At 38.6% G+C, this 21,985-nt stretch overlaps 1 protein-coding gene across 3 annotated transcripts in view; it reads right to left on the bottom strand.

The window, feature by feature from the left end:
- The window catches only part of ABCC4 (ATP binding cassette subfamily C member 4 (PEL blood group)), a 186,369-nt gene that overhangs the window by 73,875 nt on the left and 90,509 nt on the right, over nucleotides 1–21,985 (bottom strand). The window lies entirely within an intron of this gene.

The raw sequence follows: 21,985 nt of genomic DNA on the forward strand, positions 1-21,985 counted from the left end.
AAGTCCACCACTCTGCTGACAACAGGCACCAGGCCACCACCTGCAGGAGGGATGCAGAGGACTCTATCCAGCGTGACCTAGACAGGCTGGAGAGCTGGGCAGAGAAGAACCTAATGAGGTTCAACAAGGACAAGTGTAGGGTCCTGTGCCTGGGGAGGAAGAATGCCAGGGACCAGTATAGGTTAGGGGTGGACCTGCTGGAAAGCAGCTCTGAAGAAAAGGATCTGGGGATCTTGGTAGACAGTAAATTATCCATGAGCAAGCAAAGTGCAAGAGTGTGGCCAGCAGGTCAAGGGAGGTCATTCTCCCCCTCTACTCTGCACTGGTGAGGCCACAACTGGAATGCTGTGTCCAGTTCTGGGCTCCCCAGTTCAAGAGAGACAGGGAACTACTGCAGAGAGTCCAGCGCAGGGCAACAAAGATGACTGAGGGATTGGAGCATCTCCCTTATGAGGAAAGGCTGAGAGAGCTGGGACTCTTTAGCCTGGGGAAGAGACGGCTGAGGGGAGACCTTATTAATGTTTACAAGTATCTAAAGGGTGGCTTTAAGGAGGATGGAGCCAGACTCTTTTCAGTGGTTCCCAGTGACAGGACGAGGGGTAACGGGCACAAGCTGGAACACAGGAAGTTCCGCTCAAATAAGAGGAAAAACGTCTTTACGGTGAGGGTGACAGAGCCCTGGAACAGGCTGCCCAGGGAGGCTGTGGAGTCCCCTTCTCTGGAGACTTTCAAGACCTGCCTGCATGCAGTCCTGAGTAACGTGCTCTAGGCAGTCCTGCTTTAGCAGGGGAGATGGACTAGATGATCTCTAGAGGTCCCTTCCAACTCTGCAAAATGATTCTGTGATTCTGTGACTGGCCGGCACCATGGTGGACACCAGGGCAGGGCGGCATCACTGCACTCAGCCCCGGGGAGACACGCGACAACAGACCACGTCACAATTTATGTATAGGTAGTGGTGTTAACTTACCCTAAAGAGAGAAATCATGTACTTTTAACAAGTCCAAATTACAGCTTGTAAAACCGAAGTAATTTTAAACATACACTTGGCAGCAAAATAATGCTCAGAATTGTGTATATATGGTAATAAAACCATACTCAAAGGTAGGAATAAAAGAAATAGCTGCACGGAACTGGGTGCATTTAAACGCCCATCAATTTAGCTACATTGAACACGTTTCCCATTCTGTCAGTGGTATAAATCGACAGCTCACCACATATCTTGCTGTTAAGCTATGGCATTCAGTGACTGATAAGTCTTCGCCCGTGCTCAGTTCACACATATATGCCGAAAAAAGAAAAAAAGAAAAAGAAAAAAGTACTGCAACTACAAGCAGCCTTCCATTTCATCAAAGCAGCGACAAAGTGGATTGTCCATATCAAATGTTGGCAGGAAGCAGACATTACATCAACCTTGTGAAATACAACTATGAAATCAACACAATAATTAAAGATGGATTACCGACTCTGAAAGGAATTGTAAGTTTGTGAAATATTTCTTCAGAAAGAAATCTGGAAATGCATCTCCTGCATAGCTGTCAATTACTGATCTACTCTGGCTTTTCTTCCATATTTCTACAAAGAAACGTCAATAGGTCTGTTATCTTTTTTTAATATATGTTTAGCACCACACGTCCACACAAACTGCCATATACAGCATTACTGTCTTCCCCACAGGCATCCTATAAATATAAATAAGAAATTCTGCCCCATTTTTTTTTTCTTTAGCAGCCTGAAACTGACAGGAATATTATCACTTTCTTAGACATTTGCAAATGGGCACAGTGGTGCTGGGCCAAAATATGCTGAGATCATAACATCCATTTATCTAAACTGCCAGCATGTAATGAATTCAGGTGGGATGCCTTCTATCCAAATTAATTTACTACTTGAAAAGGACTTTTTACACGACTGCTGTCAAACAGGAAAACAGTTAGGAAACGAGAAGAAAACATGAATACTGTGTTTGATCTTATTTTTAAGTGTAGGATTTAAAGAAAGAAGGATAACTATGACGAAGATAAGAATGGAAAACAGGCTTCTTTGGAAATGAATTTCTACTTTTACTGCTGATGGAGACGTCTACGTTACCTAGTACAAATACTTTGATCCTAACTGTACAGTTGTTTCTTGAGCTTTACAGTCCACTAGAAACACACAGTATTTTAGTGACCTACTGATTAGAATTACCCTGCATGTAGAAAATCAAAATAGGTCAATGCTACGTGCAAGTTGACTTATCCCTTTGCTAAGTTATGTGGTACAGTTGATTTGTCTTTTTTCCTGCGCGTGCTCAGAAAACCATGTGCATTAACATTAGTTATCACCAGCCAAAGTCTGTCTCCTCACTTACGATACAATGTAGAAAAGATATATAAAGTTTCATTAAAAACAGAAGCACACAAAGAAAAACATCTTGATTGGAAAAAAAAAATTATAACTTTCCTTCTTTCTCAAATTGCTTTCATGAGAAATCTCAAAATACCTTCTGCATTGTAATTGCCTTTCATATTATATATCATTACCAATTAACTAAGTTGGCTACAATTTCAGCTGTAACAGAATTTGCAAAGTAGAGTTTAACTTCAGTGATGTATTATACTTGCTAATGAAATGATCTCTTTTACAAAAGCATGATAGATCTGGGATAATATATTCATTAGCAACTTTGAAATTATTGATCCCTGCAATGATACCGCCTACCCCAATAATTAACACTCATGGATTTCTTCTTTTGTAACTTATTGTGAAAGAACTTACCAGAATCATTCAAAACAACAAACTCCTGGCTATATAACAAAGTTTTGCCCCATAACCTGAGTACAACGCTACATCTCTGCTTCATAATTAGAATGACAATGAAAGCAGACACCTACCCACCCCCTCACCCCCAATCCCTGGGGTAATATTAAACCTTTCATACATAATTCTGTGATGAAGATTGACAGAACAAAGTTCTAACAATTCCAGAAGTTAAGCTCTGGATATCCTTTTTGCTTCTTTTTAAACTCATTTTTATTCACTAGAGCTATTTTAAGTTTTTCTGAGTTTAATGAATAAAATTTACATTTAAACATACTGAAACAAATGAAAAACTAAAATCAAGCCACCAACTCTAATGTGCTGCCAAAATACAGCACAACTTAATTTCTGGTATATACTACCACATAAGCAAGAAGATATTTTTAAAGCACACAGTCCAACTGAACAACACAAAAAACGTATTTATACAGAGGAGGGGATACAGGAAGAGTTGACACTGGCCTCCTTCCCCCTCCTGAAGGAAAATACAAATAATTAAAGATTGGTAACCACTTGCAACTTATTAACTCATCTTTTAAAACATGTCAAGTTGTACACTATCTACAGAATTTTCTGTTGATTAACACCACCTTCTTTTTCTATTCCAGATGTAAAGTCACCTGCTGCAACACCACAATATAAAGCATCACTGTAATAGAAACCTGGAATAGTATACATGAAATATAGTCCTATATTGGCTTTTTACTAGCAAGATTGCGATTTTAATTCCTTGCTAAACTAACCACAAACTCATCCACTTTTGAAAGGGCATTTTCGTAGTCTAGTTCTCCTTTCTGGTATAAATCCAAGTTGGACTGAAAATATTTCCCAAGTGTTGTTTTGCTGGAGAGGGCCTCACAATGAATTAAACTGAACACTACAACTCAGGATGGACTGAAATACCTGAAGAGTATTCTAATGCCATAATTTTTACATGAGGGGAGAAAAACAGCTTTTAGAGCTACTTTCCGATTTGGAGGTTATATATAAATATACATCAATATAAGGATTAAAACAAAAATGGAAATATATGTCACCTTTCTAGTAAGATTTTTTCAACAACAAAAAGGAGGTTTCCTGTGCTATTTACACTATCAAGACCAGATTCAGAATAGACTTTAAATGCTGTGTTTCAGAAAATATCAGAGAGGGGGAAATCCCACATAGCTCTTGCAAATCTGCTGGTGATTTATTGATCTTCGTACCATTCCACCTCCTAAGGATAATTCACCGAATAAGAATCTTAATTTGCTTCTTTTTAATGTTGTTCCTTCCCCCCTTTTTTTTTTAGGCCTTGAAGTTAGAAGGGCTCAGTCGTCACTGAAGTCTAAGATGACAATAACCAAGTAGGACATTACTGAATATAAAGCTTTTGCCTCCTGAAATCTTCATCTGAAACTGCTATCCGGCTGATACAGTTATCATTCAGCAAAAAAAATATTAACCTGTATTTTACCAATCATATATACTCAGATCCCCTCCCACACACTGAAGAGAATGATTCTGATGTAGCCCAGCCATCTTCTTCCTCTTTTGAAATCAGGGAAGGGAATTCTATACAGACTGTTGCTGTGAAAGCCAAGCCAAGACTTCTGGCCTCTACCTACCCCATCCATTTTGAGGATAAAGCCTTTGGGCAGCTCAAACAGCAGAGGCATTTCATGTCTTCATCTAACTTTCTAAACCCTCGTCTTCTGCTTGGCACGTTCCTTTGGCTCGATCATTCATTTTTCTTTAGCTTCAGTTTCTTTTTATTTCTCTCCTCTTCTGGAAAATGTGAATTGTTTGGCAAGAAGAGATTCTCTCTAAAGCTCATTCATTATGTACCCATGTAATGATTCCTGAAAATACCTTTTCCTGTTTAACTACTCATACTATAAAAAAGCCACTGCAACAACATGGGTTTGTCTATCCAGAATTCAGAATGGATGACACGGGGTAATTTTCAGTGCGTTTTTTTCCTGTCTCACATGAAATGTCATTACTACTGAACTCAAGAGAAACTCTACTATAAGTATCAGAAAATCCGAACTGTGTCTCTTTTACTTGGCTTTGCAAATAATCAAAGCATTTGCTTGGAAAATCTGCTGTGTGTTAGACAAGACACACGCGCTCCCACGAAATTAAAAATTTTGCTTCCATTTAGGACATTTAAAGCCACATGTTAGAGCAAAGCCACAGAAAATTTGGAAACAACTAGATTCACAACTTCAGTACCATTCACAAAACCACAAAGGAAGAAGATATTGGGAAACCTGTCGTGCTGTTTATAAAGGTACAGCCAAGCCCTGGGGTCAGGACATTTACACGAGAGGTGAAGGCTGGCCAGAGACGCAAAGGAATGTGTTATTTTTATCAGTCAGGGAGCCTGCACTGAATGCGGGTCGCCCACCTCTCCAGCGAGCGTGTTAATTGCTCTACTAGAGGCAATTCTGCGGTAGGCCTCCTTCAGTCTCTGCTCCTGAAGCTCCTCTCCCTTTGGATGAATCAGTAAATAAGTATGGCACTGGAAGAAGGCAGATGAGTGCGTGCCTGAAGGCTACGGCAATCAGCATGGGAGGGACTACAGCTGGATTCAGATCGCTTTTTTTTTTTTATTTGGCCTAATTTAGGGCATGGAATGGATCCTTTCCTGCGGAGCGGGCTGTAGGGTATATAAGGAGGGATGACTTCACCTCCTCTTCGGTTTTGTGATTGGCACCAAATTCCACTTGCAAATCTCGCCTAGAAACAATGAAAAAATCTTTTGTCTCAGAAAAGCTGAAGGCAACCACATCCCAAGCGTTTTCTTCAAGCAAGGAGTGCTGTCCAAAGGAATCTAGATATAGTCTGACAATGCATTTCTTTGGGCCATCAGCTTCTGGGGGAAAAAAAAAAATCCCTATAATGTAAACTTCTTCGCAGCCTAAACTATAATTAACAACACTGAAATGGAAATGCGGGGTATAATATACATTCAAATGAGACAAAAAACCAAAATATGACCTCTTCTCTACTGTATACTATATTCATTACATTAAAAGAAAGAAATTTTAATAATTAAATGATTAAATGCTAAGCACTGTGAAAAGTTATATTGCACTGCATATGACTTTACTGTACCCCCTCTACTGGGCAACTATTAGAAAGCTTCACCTCAAAAACAAGAAAGAAAAACACACTAGGAGTAAGTAGTACTTACTCTGCAAATGAGTAAGTAGCTGCTGACTATATTAAAACACTAGTAGTGTATAAATCAAAACCAAAGAACATTTAATGTTCATGTAGAAATATACCTCACATTCATCGCCCCAGATTTTTTGACAGCTGAATGCTAGAGGTTAAATTAGTTTAAAAACATACACTTACATATACATCACTTAAAATTAAACAAAAATCTAAGGTAGTCCTATAATTTTCTATTTTTTCATGGCTTTTAAATAAGAAAGAAACTTTGAATGATAAACATAAATATGTTTACATCAACATTTATTCACTTTTCCATAAACAGAGAAAAAAATTCACACGCATCAAGGAGGAAAAAAAAATGGCTTTACCAAACAGTCATTCAAGCAGAAGTGAATACAATTTACAATCTATTTCGTTTTTGTTCAATTCAAAGACAGACTTCACTGTGAAGCTCTGATTTACAGCTGTCCGCCACTATGAACTCCTAAATAAATAAATAGGCAAAAATAGAAGAGTGCCGCCCGCAACAAGGGACTCCTGAGAACACTGCCATTTGTTATTTGCATGACAGAAACACCCAAAAGAGGACTAATATATCTGAAGTGGGAGGCAGAGCCTCACTAGGATGCACGCTGGACCATCACGTAGCCAGCAGCATGCCCTGCCCTGAAGAGTTTGTTGTGTCGGTTAAGAGAAACCAACACCATTGACTATAAAAGGAACAAGGAGCAAAGAGAAGATGTAGCAGTAAGTTGGAACAGAAAGTTGCAGGACAAGATGTGTGCCTTTTTCGCCCTTTTTTTTTTTTTTTAAGTACGGGAAAACAAAGGGGTCAGGGAATTAATGAGCTTCTCCACCCATAATGTTTAACTACTGTCAGTGTATAGTTATACTGCGGTTACAGTGATACTGGTGTATCTTGAGAGATGATATTAAGATGAAGAAAAGCCAGCTTGTGGATGAACTTTACTGCACAGAGAGCAGGAAGTTACAAAGATGTAAGCACAAAAGATAAGCCAGCAAAATGATGATGGAGGGAGGAAAAAAACACCAGAACGTGCCAACAGCTGCAGTTACCAGGTGCAGAAATAGTAAAAGCTTTGCATGGGAAGTGGGCTGATGCTCAAACGAAGCCACGCTCCTTTCTACACCTCAAAGTACAACGGGGCCATAAGATCAAGAAAAAGCCTTCTCTCCATCTGGCCCTGGGGAGGAGCTGCAAGACAGAACTGTCAAAAGACTTGCTGGTAGTAACAGTCACAGAAGTTGCCAAACTTGGGATGTTTGGAAATCAAAAGAGCTTTGTACATATTGACTTGAATTTTTGCCCTGTGCAGACTGGCTGCTTGCACATGCCCTCTCCTTCACCCTCTGCTTCATTCACCCACTTGCTCACCTCCCTCTTCCTTTGCTATTGTTTCTTCCATTCCCCTTCACCATGGAATGGCACAAATTCTGGACACAAATAAGCACACCCAAAAAAAGAGGGGAGAAAGTCATCCCAAGCACAACCAAGGCATGAAGCCTGACAAGGCGAGGCACAGGCTAGGAAGCATGGAAGAGTCTGGGACAAAGCAAGTGAGAACAGAAGGTGAACAGAAGGTGGCTGCAACACTTAAACTAGAAGAGTGCCTGAATTTAGAGGTGATTCTGCCCTTCTACTCTGCTCTGGTGAGACCCCACCTGCAGTACTGCGTACAGCTCTGGAGCCCTCGACACAAGGACATGGACCTGTTGGAACGGGTCCAGCGGAGGGCCACGAAGATGACGAGAGGGCTGGAGCACCTCTGCTATGAGGACAGGCTGAGAGAGTTGGGGTTGTTCAGCCTGGAGAAGAGAAGGCTCCGGGGAGACCTTACAGCGGCCTTCCAGTACCTCAAGGGGGCCTACAGGAGAGATGGGGAGGGACTCTTTACCAGGGATTGTTATGATAGCACGAGGGGTAACAGTCTCAAACTGAAGGAGCGTAGATTTAGATTGGGTATTAGGAAGAAATTCTTTACTGTAAGGGAGGTGAGACACTGGAACAGGTTGCCCAGGGAAGCTGTGGATGCCCCATCCCTGGAAGTGCTCAAGACCAGGCTGGATGGGGCTTTGAGCAGCCTGGTCTAGTGGGAGGTGTCCCTGCCCATGGCAGGGGGTTGGAACTAGATCATCTTGAAGGTCCCTTCCAACCCAAACCATTCTGTGATTCTGTGATGTTTTGGAAACGCAGAATGACAGAAAGAGACAGATAGGGGAACTACCATAACTACACATGAGCCGTAAAGGCAACAGGAAGGGTGCTTTACACTGAAAAACATGGGAAATCCTTACAGAAAGTGAGAGATCAGGTTCTGAAACAGTTCCCAAATTAAAACTGTGGAAGCCAAAAAGCCACTGTCACGTGAAGGAACATTGCAAATTGCATCCAGGACATACAGACTATTCAGAAGGTTATACTTAGACAGATGAGGCAAGACTCGCTATCTGTTGAGAAAGATGCCTTTAGAGAACGATTCAGAGGATTTTAGTTACTTCTTGCTTTAAACTGCTCTTACAGGAGCATATTTCACTCTGCTAACTACAGAACTGCAGCAGCAACAGCTGGTTGTGTCTCGTTAGTCTTTAGAGCATACTCTAATTAGTTTGCTTAATGTCATTCACATGGGGTCTTAAGATTTCACAAGACTGATTAGGATTTCAGGTAGAGGAATTCTCAGTAAAAGTTTTCTTTCTTCCTTCAAAATAAACATGTCTGTCTTTGGGTCTTAACAGTTCGCTTATTTATGCATTCGTTTTGTTTCTCTGACATCCATTTTCACCACAAATTGGTTTTGGTTTTGTTTTTTTAAACCAGCAGAAACTACATCAGACACATCAGCATGAAACAGATTCCAGGACTGCAAAGAACTGGACAACTGGACAAAGGAGCAATGCAAAGACCACGACAAAAATACCTATCTTTCAGGTATCCATATCCAATATATAAAACACTATTACAATCCTCTCATGGATCTAAACCACAAGTTATATTTTGGAATAAACACTACAAATTTCACAAATAATCACTGATCATTATCTGATCCCAGACATTTTGGGAAAGGCTGCTTTCAAACAACTGCTTTGCTGACATTCTGCATTAAAAAAGGCATTAGCCAAATCTCCAATAAGGCAGGATTAATATGGAAAACCATACCTATAATAATGAAATTAAATGACAGAAAAACGTCTTGTGTTTTTCCTTCCTTCTTCACAAAACAGCATGAGCACAGAACTTGATTCTGGATCAATTTGTGGACACACCATTAAAACATACGAAACAAAAGCATAACTTTAAGCAAAATAACCATGGAAGGCAAAATAGTGTCAATAACCCAACCACTATTAATATTACAGAGTATTAATTAGTAACAACTTAGCATTGTAGATATTTAATTACAATATTTAGAGAACAAATGTTGGCTCTGATGGTTTTCAAAATGTAGCTTAACTTTAGAATGCATGCGAAAAGCATCCAATAAACTTTTCATCACAGCTGAATGGTATTTACAACGCCTCTTAACTTTCTGAATGTCTATTTTGTCCTTGACTGACTCTGAAGAGGAAGTCCTTAAATAGCAATTCACATTCCAAATATGAACATTCAATTCCTGAAGTTCTTAGTGGTCAGCTATACAGCAGTCATGCTTTCAGGGAGAGGTCACAAACAAGTTTAAGTGTTTGGATCACTCTAAAACCTTTTAGGGCCTTCTGGACAATTGCCGTTTTGTTTGTTTGTATTGTTTTTCCAAAGAAAGGAGACCAAAATGTCTCTTGACATCAAGGTTTTGTACCCTTTCATAATCCAGTGTTTTTCTGGAAAACTGTCATATCACAGTTGGTATAGAAAATGATGGTCTCATAAAAGAAAACTCTCTAGTACAGCACATGATCCATGTGGTGAGGTCTATTCCACCTTCCAGAAAATTCCTTACTTCAGGAGGGTGCTACCCTCATACCTGCAGAATTCTGTCCACAACGGACCACTTGGCGTGATGACGACCCAAATTAAATCAAGACATCACAAGTTACCTGAACTAGAAACCCAAACAAATACTAAAAACAAAACCTGAGGTACGTTGTAAAACAGTATCACTGAAGCGTTACCATTTGCATGGGTCACATTCTTTCCTCCTCAGTGCATTTAGACACCCAAAGGACCATTATGTTCAGAAAAGAGATCCTGGAAGAACTGAAAGGTTCTGACATCAGAGAATTTAAACTAGCTGTGAATCCCATTGAGGAGGTATGACTCATCTCTGTGGTTTAAATTAGATTATCAACCAAGTGAAGCAGCACAGTAAATCTACAATAAAAGATGAATGCCTACAGGAAAATAATTTTTGCCCCTAGTGGCAGATGCTTGAACTTTAAAGGATCTGAGACTAAGCTCTTTGTCTAAGCTTTCCTGACAGAAAACAATTGAAATAATTTCTTCAGTTGGTCCAACTTTGCTCCATATGCCACATGGAAACAATATCTAAACCCTGTAAAAGAAAGTATATTGTCACTTCTAAACCAATTGAGGATCAAACAATTTACAGAAACCAAGACTTATTTTGCTGACAATTAAGCTCTATCACCAAGACTTGAGATTCAATGAAATTTGACAATTGTGAAGAAAGAGGCTTTTGTCTGAGAAAGTCTGAAGCATTTGGAAGAATCAACAGAAAATCAGAAGAGAAAATTAGATCGAAGTATCAGAGCCTTTGAGGATAGTCTAGAATTCACTAATTAAAATAACCTCCTTCCTTGCTCTGTTTCCTCTCTGGTGTCACAGCAGAAAGGCATATAGCAAGAGGCAAATTTGGTCTGAGGAGTGAGTGTTACACCCATCACACTTCCTCTTACACCAACAGCACGCTTTGTCTATCCTGCTGGTCAAGCTCCATTATGAAGAACCACCATCCCTTTAAAGATGAGATGAAAGACAAGTACGAATCACCGCTGTACACCAAATCTAAGGGGTGTGAAGGGCCTTTTAAGCCTTTTTATTCCATGCTGAAAGCCATCCCATTTACTTTGTAGTAATTCAGATACAACCCAAAGAAGTTTGCAAATTCTATTCTACTCTAGTGCTGGAGGTCACTAGCTGGGATAATATTCTTGCATCTCCTCCTCATGGAGTCAAAGAACGAATATATTCTTCTGATCTTCCAAGAACCATACTACTAACTCGTTCTCCTTCTGCCCATTTAATTGAAAAATACATCAGATTTCTATTCAAAACACCTCCATGCCTACTTTACAATTAATAAAAAGCAGTCAATAAGCATTTGAACGTCTTGCATCTCATGAGAAGTACAAACAACAGAAGCAGAGCACAAAGGTGTTAACAAATTAAGTGCTCACAGTGCTACGTTTTAAAATTAAAAAATCTCAGATAATTTCAGAAACTTGGGATTTTGCATTTCACAAAATGTTTGAGTCTCCATCAAAAGAACTTAATAATATTGCTTTATTGCATGGCTAAGATCGGAAAACAATTAATGAAACACTATTTTTCCACAGGAATGTTTCTATTTTTTAAGCAAACACACACTTCTGGAAAGTGTCAGATTGGACATTTCTACTCTCAAACACTCAGCAGGTGAATGAAATCATCTGTATAAGCCCTCATAATCTTTGAGAAACACTTATTTCTGAACAATCACTTCTAAACACTGTTCCTTAAGCCTTCGGTAGTGACTGAGCAACACTGGCTATTAAACTGAGGTGCAGCAGAGTTTATTTTTTCTTATCTCGATTTAAAAAAAAAATATGTCGGGATTGTTTTTTCCATTTTTTTCTGTTGGGGATTTTTGGAGGTTTAAATATAAGCGGCATTTAGTGAATGACTTTGAGTTCAATATTAAACCATACTCGTAGCTTAATTATGAAAAAAGATCATTGTCACTACATATTTGGAATATTAAAACTTGTCAGCTTTATAAAATCCTCAAAGCACTTTTTTCTCTCAAATTTGATTTTATTTTGAAAGTGCGCCTTAGATAAGATTTCTTAACATTAGAACAAGTCTAGTAAAACAAGTTTTCTGTTGAAAATATTGAGGAAAAAATGTTCCCTCCATATTGTTAGTTCAATAGAAAAAAAGATGGTGCTTCTAAAACTAGAACCATCTATATTTCACAATTCTGGTGAAATCTGCAGAGGTTTCTACAGATATCGTTTGTCCTAAATGAGCATCAAAATATTTTTTTTCCTCCAACAGTAAGGTAACATTAGCTGATTAAAGGTAACCACTACCAACTCTTCCTTAAACCATTTTACCATTTTTTAGTCAGGAAATACCAGAAATATTCTGGAAGGCTAACAGTAATTGTTTACTTTTGGCCAGTTGTTGAGACCTGGGGGAGGGAGAATTGTTCTTCTAAGAGGAGACCAGGGAATGAAGGAAGGGGGAAAGGGAAGAAGCATTATACTAACATCAGGCAAAGCATATGGGTTTTTTTACATATATATATATGTGTAAAAAAAATATATACACATATATATGTATTAAAAATACATATTTTAATATATATTTTAATATATATATTTTATATATGTGTATGTATATACGTGAAAATTATGGTTCATTCCTTTCTCTTAAATTTGGTGGTAAGTTCAGGATATTGAAGGTTTTAAGATACCCATCCTTAAGCACACAGACAGCTAGGTACCCTAAACCCCCCTACTGTGGTGGGCAGGAAAGAGCTTTTCTCCAGCAAGATTTAGAGCAAAAGCCTAACATTGGTGCTCTCAGTAATGTCCTGCCTCTCCATCACGTATCTGGTAAACCTTAGGCTAATGTTAACCTTTGTGAATACCCTTCTTTGCCTGGCCATTTCTCATTATACGTACTCTTCAAACTGGAATCCTAAATGCTAGAAAACAGAAATAATCATGGATTTGATGAAGTTCTATTATTTTATGCCAGAAAATTGTATATTTTACACGCTGAACCTTCAACCTCTGTTACTGAAAACCCAATTCTACCATAACAAAAATGCCATTTGTACCTTATACTTAACAACAACTTAACCAAGTAAGTGCCATACAGCAAATCCAGTCTGAACAAGCACAGGAACCCCAGCACTTCAGGTTGCTTTTAGTTTCTCCTATCGTAAATTGAAAGAAAGTTAGGCTCCTCTCTCATTAGGCAATGCACAGATTTACTCATGTTTACAGGTCACAACAAAAATAGGTTCTAAATTAAGCTGCCCAGCATTAAGGATATATACCCCTATTTCAGTGAGAGGGAAGAGAAAGCAAACACGAGTGACAGACAGCAACAGTACTTCTGAAACTGTTCATTACCCCATGTAATGAGAAGATCGCTGCATATAAAACATTTAACATTCTAAACCCAATCTCTCTAAGTGAAGACAGGCACCACCTTCTCTCTAAACACCAGCATGACATATTATAAACATAAAATAAGTGCACTGGAAGAAGAGATGCATGAGATAGTGTGAAGTTTATTTACAGCTTTAAATGTTCATATTAAAAAGGAGGGAGTGGAAAAAAACCAAAACCAACAACACTGAGCAAATGCCCCCAGCACCTAGTCACGTACTATCCTCTGGGCATGCCCTAGAAAGGGTAGGGCAGGAACAGTATTCCTGTATGAGAAATTGCTTAAGACATCTTAAAAACAGATGTAGGAACTTTGTCTGAAAATTTAGACTGAACTGTATCTATTTTGGGTTGTGAACATTCAAACTGATGAACTTGAAATTATGCTGAGAAATTAATACATGCAGGGACAAAGGAACATGTATTCTCGATGAAGGGAAGCTCACCACAAAGCAGAGGGGATTTTCTTGCCTACGCACGAATTAGCAGTGTTCTGCATTGCATCATTTGCATATTAAACAGACAATAACTTCATTGAGAAAAAACAGGTTTACCACACACACACAGAGAAGTCTCATCACATCTGATAAAAAGAAAACTGAGGAAGAGAAGAGTTAGGCCATCTGTCCTCCATCCATTATACCTTATAATTGCCAGCAATAATGTCCATGTACCAAACCTTCACCTTCTCAGTTTTCCACACACCTTCAGATTATTCTGCACTTTATGCCCCAACACTAACACAGGCTAGCGAAGATTTATGCTTGGAAGAGGACAGAACACATGCAGAAGACAGTGTAAAGAGGCTGGGAGAGATGGTAGAGTAGCATTCCCAGGCACAGAAAGCCGAGGATAAATTCAGGTACGCAGTGGGTGAAAACTGATAAGGACTATGCCAGTGGACAGGAAAACCATGAACTTATGAGGAGTTTAACTTTAAACTTCCTTTGAGTTTACAAATATCACAAATATTGCACAAATAGCACAGGAGGAGTTTGAGGAGTATTAGTGACCCCTATATTCTTTTTTCAACTGGCAAACGAGGAAGGATAAGGGGATGCTACAACCCAAGACAAGCAGGTCAGTAGTCATTTGTGAGCCTTACGTAGCAGTGAAAAGTCCAACATGAAAAGAAAGCCACCTCTCCTTAGTATACAATGCACTTCTATTCTGAAGCAAACAGTTGAGAATGAAGATTTTGAGACCTTTCTCCCATATACCAGTCAGCCTGCTTCGCATACTGGCTCTATGAATACCATTTCCTACCCAGCATTAGATGAGTAAGAGTTAAAGCAGCCTCAGCTTCTCCAGACATTTCAGAAATGCTCTCACTCCACAACCTCTCGTTAGGGACCACCACAACTAAATATTCTGCTCAAGCTGAAATCAAAGGCGATGGCAACAAAATATGCAAATGTGAATCACCTAGGAAAATGTTCAACAAGAGCCCAAATTTAAATGAACACTGAAACAAACCTCCATGAACCCGCAGTTTCCAGTTTCAATCTACCTACCTCAAGGTTGGTATTGCCACAAGCAATCATTAATGTCCATTACACAGTACTATTCTAATTACAGGACTATTGTCCAGGAACTAATAAATCAAAAAATTGGTTTTCATACACTTGATGCTATTTTAAAACACTTTGTAGAGCTCTCTTAAGCCTGGTAGCTGTTAACATATACGGCTTGTCATAATGCTGCCTCCTCCAAATACAACATCATCTTACCTAAAATGACATCAGAAATCAAAACCTGAGGGAGGTCCTGCATATGTATTCACCTGAATACATAACCAAAAGCCTCTGACTAAAGTACCTACTGATTCTGATGGAAAAAAAGAACAGCTGGGGAAGACAGGATAGAAGCAAGCAAGTAATGCTGTCTTGTACTATCCACAAATAGCTTAGCAATTAACTCCAAGTTTGCATTTTTTTTAAACTGAACAGCTCACTAAAGTTGACCTTGATTCAATACCTCCACTTCCCTAACTGTTGATTTCTAGCCTTCGCTTTTATTCTGGATTGCCAGAACAGGCAGATTCACATACAACACCCATTCTTTTCTACACTAAAATTTTAATTTTGGATCGAGAAGTGCCTTTTGTTTCCAAACATTCTCCAAGATCACCACAGGCACAAACTAATCTTCACTTGTTGCATAATCTGCAAGATGCTGGCAATCTGAAAAAAAAAAATATAGAAAGATTAATTAATTCACCCAGATGCTGCAGTGCAGATTACCTTGGATCATCTGGGAGAAAGATTTCTGTGCTTCGTACTGCACAGTGCTAATGAAATGAGTTTGCACTGTCATAGTATTCTTTTTATTTTAATTTACAGCCATTCAGGTAAAAAAAAATAAAATAAAACAAACAAACAAAAAAAAACCTACCACAATGAAATAGGCTGTTTTTTCTGCAAATAGACACAGTTAGGCTGCTGTGGTATGTGCCTGTAAGAGACAGCAATGAAAGGTTATGGCACAGGAAAGAGCCCAGAAGAGCCAAGAGCTTGATGGGTGGGGCTTTCACCTGGGATGGGGGAGCCATGTGTTTGAGGCCCATATTAAATCAGAGAGGGGGAAGATCTGGGCGGCCTTCCCCATGTTACACATACGAGCTCTCACCACCTGGCTATTCATTACCCCTGCCCTGCTCTTCCCCAAAATAATTTTGCTTTGGAAATGCTTCTGCCTCGTTCCAAGGTGGAATGGAAGTGGGGGATTTGGAGAAGTTTTTCCTCATTTCTCAAAAATGCTCATTTCCCACCTAGAACAGGCATCCATGAACAGCAAGAGAGGAGACGTCCTACCCGTGCGGTGCCTCCAATCCCCACTATCCACAACAGTCACAGCAGCATCCGGCAATTTTTAAGCAGGTTAAAAATATCAAAAAAAAAAAAAGTACATATTTAAAATAGTTATTATCAAAACCAAAAAACCTCTCCAACCTTCAGATTAGCTCCACAAGCTTATTTGCAGCTGCATCACCTCAGCTAGGCCCTCTTTTCAAGCCCCTTGCAGTTTTCCCATCGATACTATTGCAGTCTCTCCCTCTTGTTTTCAAGTGTCTCCAACCAACATTTCCTTCCTCCCTGCCGCAGATCTCATCAAAACAGTCTGCTGCCTATGCGAGACTAAAACATAACCCCGTTTTTACTTTCCCGCAACACTTGCGGGAAAGATCTGTCTCTGAACAGCTTCTGTGCAGTCTTCTAAAGCCAAGATTTTTTAATTAGGTTTCTCTGTCTTGGTCGAGTCCTCCATTCCTCCTTTTTGCTCAGCTGAGGTGGGGCGAGAGCAGCTCTCTCTGTAGTTGCTTTAGCAAATGAAAAAAACTAGACTTTGCGGTATCTGGGCAGGTCAGCGTATGGTCAGAAATGAGTTTCGCAGCAGGCCGTTTTCCCCGCCAGGGGATCTTAATGTGAAGAAGATAGAAAATCTCTGTGAAGGGACGTGAAATCTTGTGCCAGGGAAGCAGGAGACTGCGCTTGGAAGGGGCTGTCAGGACAAGCTTCACGCTATTTCCCTATCAAATAATGTCCTGTCCCCTCCTACAAACAGCTTTTCTGTAAACCTTCTAATTTTATCTCCCGTATTAAGCGTAAATAGGGTGAGCGCTGACTCGGTGAACTGAAAATGTAATGGGCTTGTCTCATCAGTTTACGGCCAAGTTTCATACAATTACTATTGCAGAGAAAAATAGGATAGAGTTGAATTGAGTTATGCTAATAGATAATAAATGTAAACATAACACCAGAGTACTATCTACTAACTTTAAAGACTACTCCTATAGCAATCAACTTTATAAGGTTCCTGACAGACTCATAATGGTGATAAAACACATGGAAGCACAAGACTATTTAAACCCTTAACAAAAGCCACGATAATACTAACAGTAAATGAGCAACTCCCACAAAATATCATTTAATAATCACGCCCTGATAAGGTTTAAAGTACATATCGCCATTGTTATATGAAAAAACATTAAAGTTTTTTTTTTCAACACATGTAGCAACCTAACAGGTTTTAATTACCACACCTACTTCAGTGACGAGCTGTTCCACTCAAACACCCAAACATAATATTTACCACGTTGTGCGGTTGTTAAGGATCTTGATGATTGATGGAACCTATTGTGTTGCCATCTTAATAACAACAAATGCAAGTGATTACCAACACGGAAGAGAGAATCTGTGTTTTTATTTTACAACAAAAGGCTGTCCTATAGGGACTTCTTTTCAACATAAACTAACAAACCTGCGCACACGTGAACGTGCTTTAGAGCTTGTCACGGAGAGCAAAAAACAAAGCCTCTGCGGCTTTAAGGACAACGTAGTTTTTTATACTAGCTTAAGAGAACATGAAAGCTGTCAAAATAGCCTGGTACACACAACCCCACAGAATTCATCTTGACCACAAGGAAATATCTGAAAACTGCATCAGAAAGATAGCATAGATCTTGTTTCTGAAAAAAAGAAAGCAATTGAGTCATTGAGTCAAATAGGAATACAATACATTTTCTGGCATCGCTACTGAATATTTATATCAGTGATGAATGAGACTACAAACGAAATATTTTAACATGAAGCTTTGCCTCGTTAACTGCATGATATGCCAAAACACCACCTACTGTAAATCACAGGGTTTAAGACCAGTATTTCTTGTTTAAACATGCTACTTGTTCAGCAGAATCACTTGTGTGAACAAGCATACATTAATGTACACTAACTAGAGCAGTTTCACTATCCAACTGATAGAGTATAATTTAACAACCTCATTATCAGCATTGTAATTTTCAGACTGCTGAAATATCATATTTGTTGCAAATATTATATGGTTTAAATAGTTTAACAAGATTGCCCATTTGACGCTTCTGTCAGATAAAATGCAGATAGACTCTTGTGCATTGACGAACATGCTTTTAATCCTACAAAGAAACTTTCTCTGTCAAATTATAGGTGTTTCAACACTTGATTTATGAACACCATAATTAAAATCCTTATGCCTTAAAGAAAAACCAGCTCTTCATTTTAACAGCAGCTTTCTTTCACATTTTTATCTTTTAATATTCAGAGTTTGCTTTTATATGCTGCTATTAGCTATCAGTTTGGCATTTAATTCCTGGCTGCCAACACAGGAGAATATTTCTCTTTATAAACTGGTCAAACCTCAAAGTCTGGATAAGCACTCTAAGGGATCAATGTTTATTTAATGCTCCTGCAAAGCATTTGCAGGGAAAAAAAGAAGTTTGCTAATTTAACAAGTAGAAGACAATCATCACACAATTCACTGCTTTCTATTTCTAGGAAGGCCAGAAATGCTGTAATGTCTGCCAAAATATTTCTCCTCTATGAACTATCAGAACCAGGAGCTTGCAGAGATACAATAACTCTTAAAAAAAAAAAAAAAAAAAAGGAAAAAATTTAAAAAGAGCTAGATTTTCATATGCATTTCTGTAGTGGTTCTGGTTGAATTTGAATTTTAGACAGATCTCTGGAGGGGGAAGAGAGTCCTATTTTATCTGAACAAATTCACGCATATCATTCATTCATTCTTACAGCACCCATCAGCAGAGCAGCAGCAGGTTTCAGTTTCCCAAACTCAATGCAATTCAAAATTACACACAATCTCCACTAAAACTACCATTACTGAAAGTGATGCACTTACACATTAGCATCCCTTCTGTAAAGAAACCTCTGTCCCCAAATCCCAGAAAAGAACAATTCATTTACAAGCTAAGCAAGTAATCTTGAATCAAATCCTGAAGCTTGTCAAAACTAGGATCTTCTAAACTATCAGTAAGAAACTAATTTCAAAAGACGGAACTCCCAATTCAAGTCACTGCTGCTGAAGTCATGCTCCCTTTTACCTAGCTTTCTATCAAATTTGTTTTGAAACGTTACAAAACATCTTGCAAAAGAAATTAAAAGGAATAATGGCCGAGGGTCTCCTTGACGGGACCAAAACATAAGACTCTATAGGGTTATCTGACTTTTGGCCACTAATTACAAAGCCAACAAAAGTTCCTGAACTCAGCATTACATGAAGCTGAAAAGCTTACCGTGTAAAAGATTAAGAGAAAATATTATACTTGCAGATAATGAGGACAACGGAACAGAACCACATTACTACTGCTCAGTGGTGAGGTTGAAAAGTCACTCCTCAAATATCACCACTAAAAACATAACAGATAAATTTTGTTATCCTTCTAACAAGCTGTTGTAATGCTAGACTGGGATAAAACAGATCATGCTGCCCTCTTGTGCTAGACGTGCACAGAAATCAACCCCTTTATTCCTGCAAGTGACACATGAAGAGGAATATATAAAGCATTCACTATGAAGTAGGAAACCTCCACGTTTTCCTCTTTACAGATACCTTGACACACATGCAGTTCCCTTACTGGGATTTGGACAGAAGAGCAAAGGAAGTTTCAAGAGTAAGAGTCAAATTCTACACTCCAAATAATAAAGTAAACAAGTTCTGTCACCAAATGCAGACAAGTCAGATGTGTTAAATCCTAAAATACAACGATGTAATCGGTAACTTCCCATCAAGCTTTCTCTATAGCTGTTTAAGTGATGCCATATAGATATCTAGTGATAAATTTGAATTTCAGTCATAAATATCTGATAATTCTTTCTGAATGCTGGATAACACAACAAGCTTTAGTCACTTAGGATTATCAGCTCAATGGGGTTAGGTTAAGTGCTAAAGGAAGAGACAGTCAGTCGTTTATTAAATAAGGTTCTTCCAATGCAAAACATACTTAAAGCAGTAACATCTAGCTATTTTTAGCTCTATGCCAAATTACAGAAAAGTGAAATCTGTGTACATACAAACATTTTTGGATGGGAAGGGAGAAAGGAGAGGGGTCCTTATATTCGTCTTCTGTCTCAGCTATATAATCCAGGTTCCAAAAATACATTAAAATTCTTGTATCATCTGGGTAAGATTCTCATTACTATTCTCTTTACAACCTCCCCCTCCCTATATATTGCTAATGCAATCTGTAAAGAGATATCTTGGGCTTGTGCCTAAACTGATTCACAAAGTATAATTTTTTTTTTAGAAATAAGTCATTTCATTTATTCACCACGACTGATTTGAACTACACTGTTGGGAGCTGACAGACATGTCATGATTCACCACATATTTCCATTTCCTAATGTCGACTCCCTGATGCTGCTCATTAGTCTGTTTCCCCAATAAGAACTATCGAGAGCTTGGGATGCCTATTTATTTGTTTCCTTCCTCAACTTTGGAATGTGGATCACTGCATTCGACATACTGACCGTGGCATTTTTTAATTGCTGATCATTTTTGGAGAAATAAAACAGAAAGAGTCAGTTCAGCAATTGCTTCCGCTGAGGTCTAACAGACCTCACACAAACATGCTGGATGCTTAAACAACACATCTGTAACTGCAATATCAGCTTGGGTAATATGGGATATGATAACTAATAGCTTGGCTATTACAATCGCAACCCTAGAAAAAGGAGCCTTTAATAATTTCAATTTCTTTTTAATATATCTTTCATAATCTTAAGGAAAAAAAAAGAAGAAAGAAATAAAAATACGTCTACTTAAACAAACCTCACTCCAATGCAAGGAAAATAGCATCTGTAAGTTCTAAAAGATAAATACACAATAAAAATAAAAAAAGTAATTCAGACAATGAAACGCAGATGTTAAAAACAGAATTTCAGCACTGCTACATGCAGCAGTTCTGAACGGCAGCATCGTCTCACACTTCATCTTTTCCCTTTTCTTTTTTCCTTTTTCAAAAGATGTATAGATCAGAACAGCAGTACCTTTGCATGCTACCATGACCAAACGAAAGATGAAGGGAAAGAAATATATGCACACTGATGCTGGTCTTCTGTTATAAAATATCTGCTGATAAATAGAAACACACATCTGTAAGTCATGACAGTGTGTGAATACCAGCGATAGGCAGGTTTTATGAATGTCACTCTTTTACAAAGCACTGCTAATTTGAGCTTCACAGTATGTTACAAAGCCAACCGTTATTTATTACTCTATATTGTCCCTGATATTTAGTCTATAGTTCTGTTCGTTATGATGAGTCGTGTTTACAGGCATTCTTAAAAGATGATTATGTACTTCCTCAAAAATGCAGTTACTGCAGATGCCACACATATACACAAAAAAAAAAAAAAAAAAAAAGAGGAAAATCCATCTCTATCTGACAACAAATGCTATCAGTACTATAATTTCTTGTATATGCTCTCGCTAGCTCTCCAGTAACCTCTCTCCCGAGCTTACGGCTTCACTTCTAACTCTTTGCAGTGGCCTTGAATTTGCACTACCACAGACACGCAGCACAAGTAGACCAGCCTTAAACTTGTGCAGTTGTGTATCATTTTTTTCAAAGGGGAAATGGTACATGTTTCATTCACCATATTACAGACATGAACCTTTTCTCCCCATGGTTTTTTTTCCCCTGAAAATCTTACTAATTTTAGTAACTACTCTGAAACAGTAACGCTATCCCTAGATACCCTTACGAGCATTAAACAGCTTCTGGAACTATGAGAACAAGCTTATGTTCTTTTTCTTCAAGGGAGTGAAGGCCATCAGAATTCTGTTTCTCCTGTAAGGCTGGCTATTAAATCAGCACCAGCCCACT

Source organism: Chroicocephalus ridibundus, chromosome 1 (genome assembly GCF_963924245.1).
Source record: "Chroicocephalus ridibundus chromosome 1, bChrRid1.1, whole genome shotgun sequence".
NCBI lineage: Eukaryota > Metazoa > Chordata > Aves > Charadriiformes > Laridae > Chroicocephalus > Chroicocephalus ridibundus.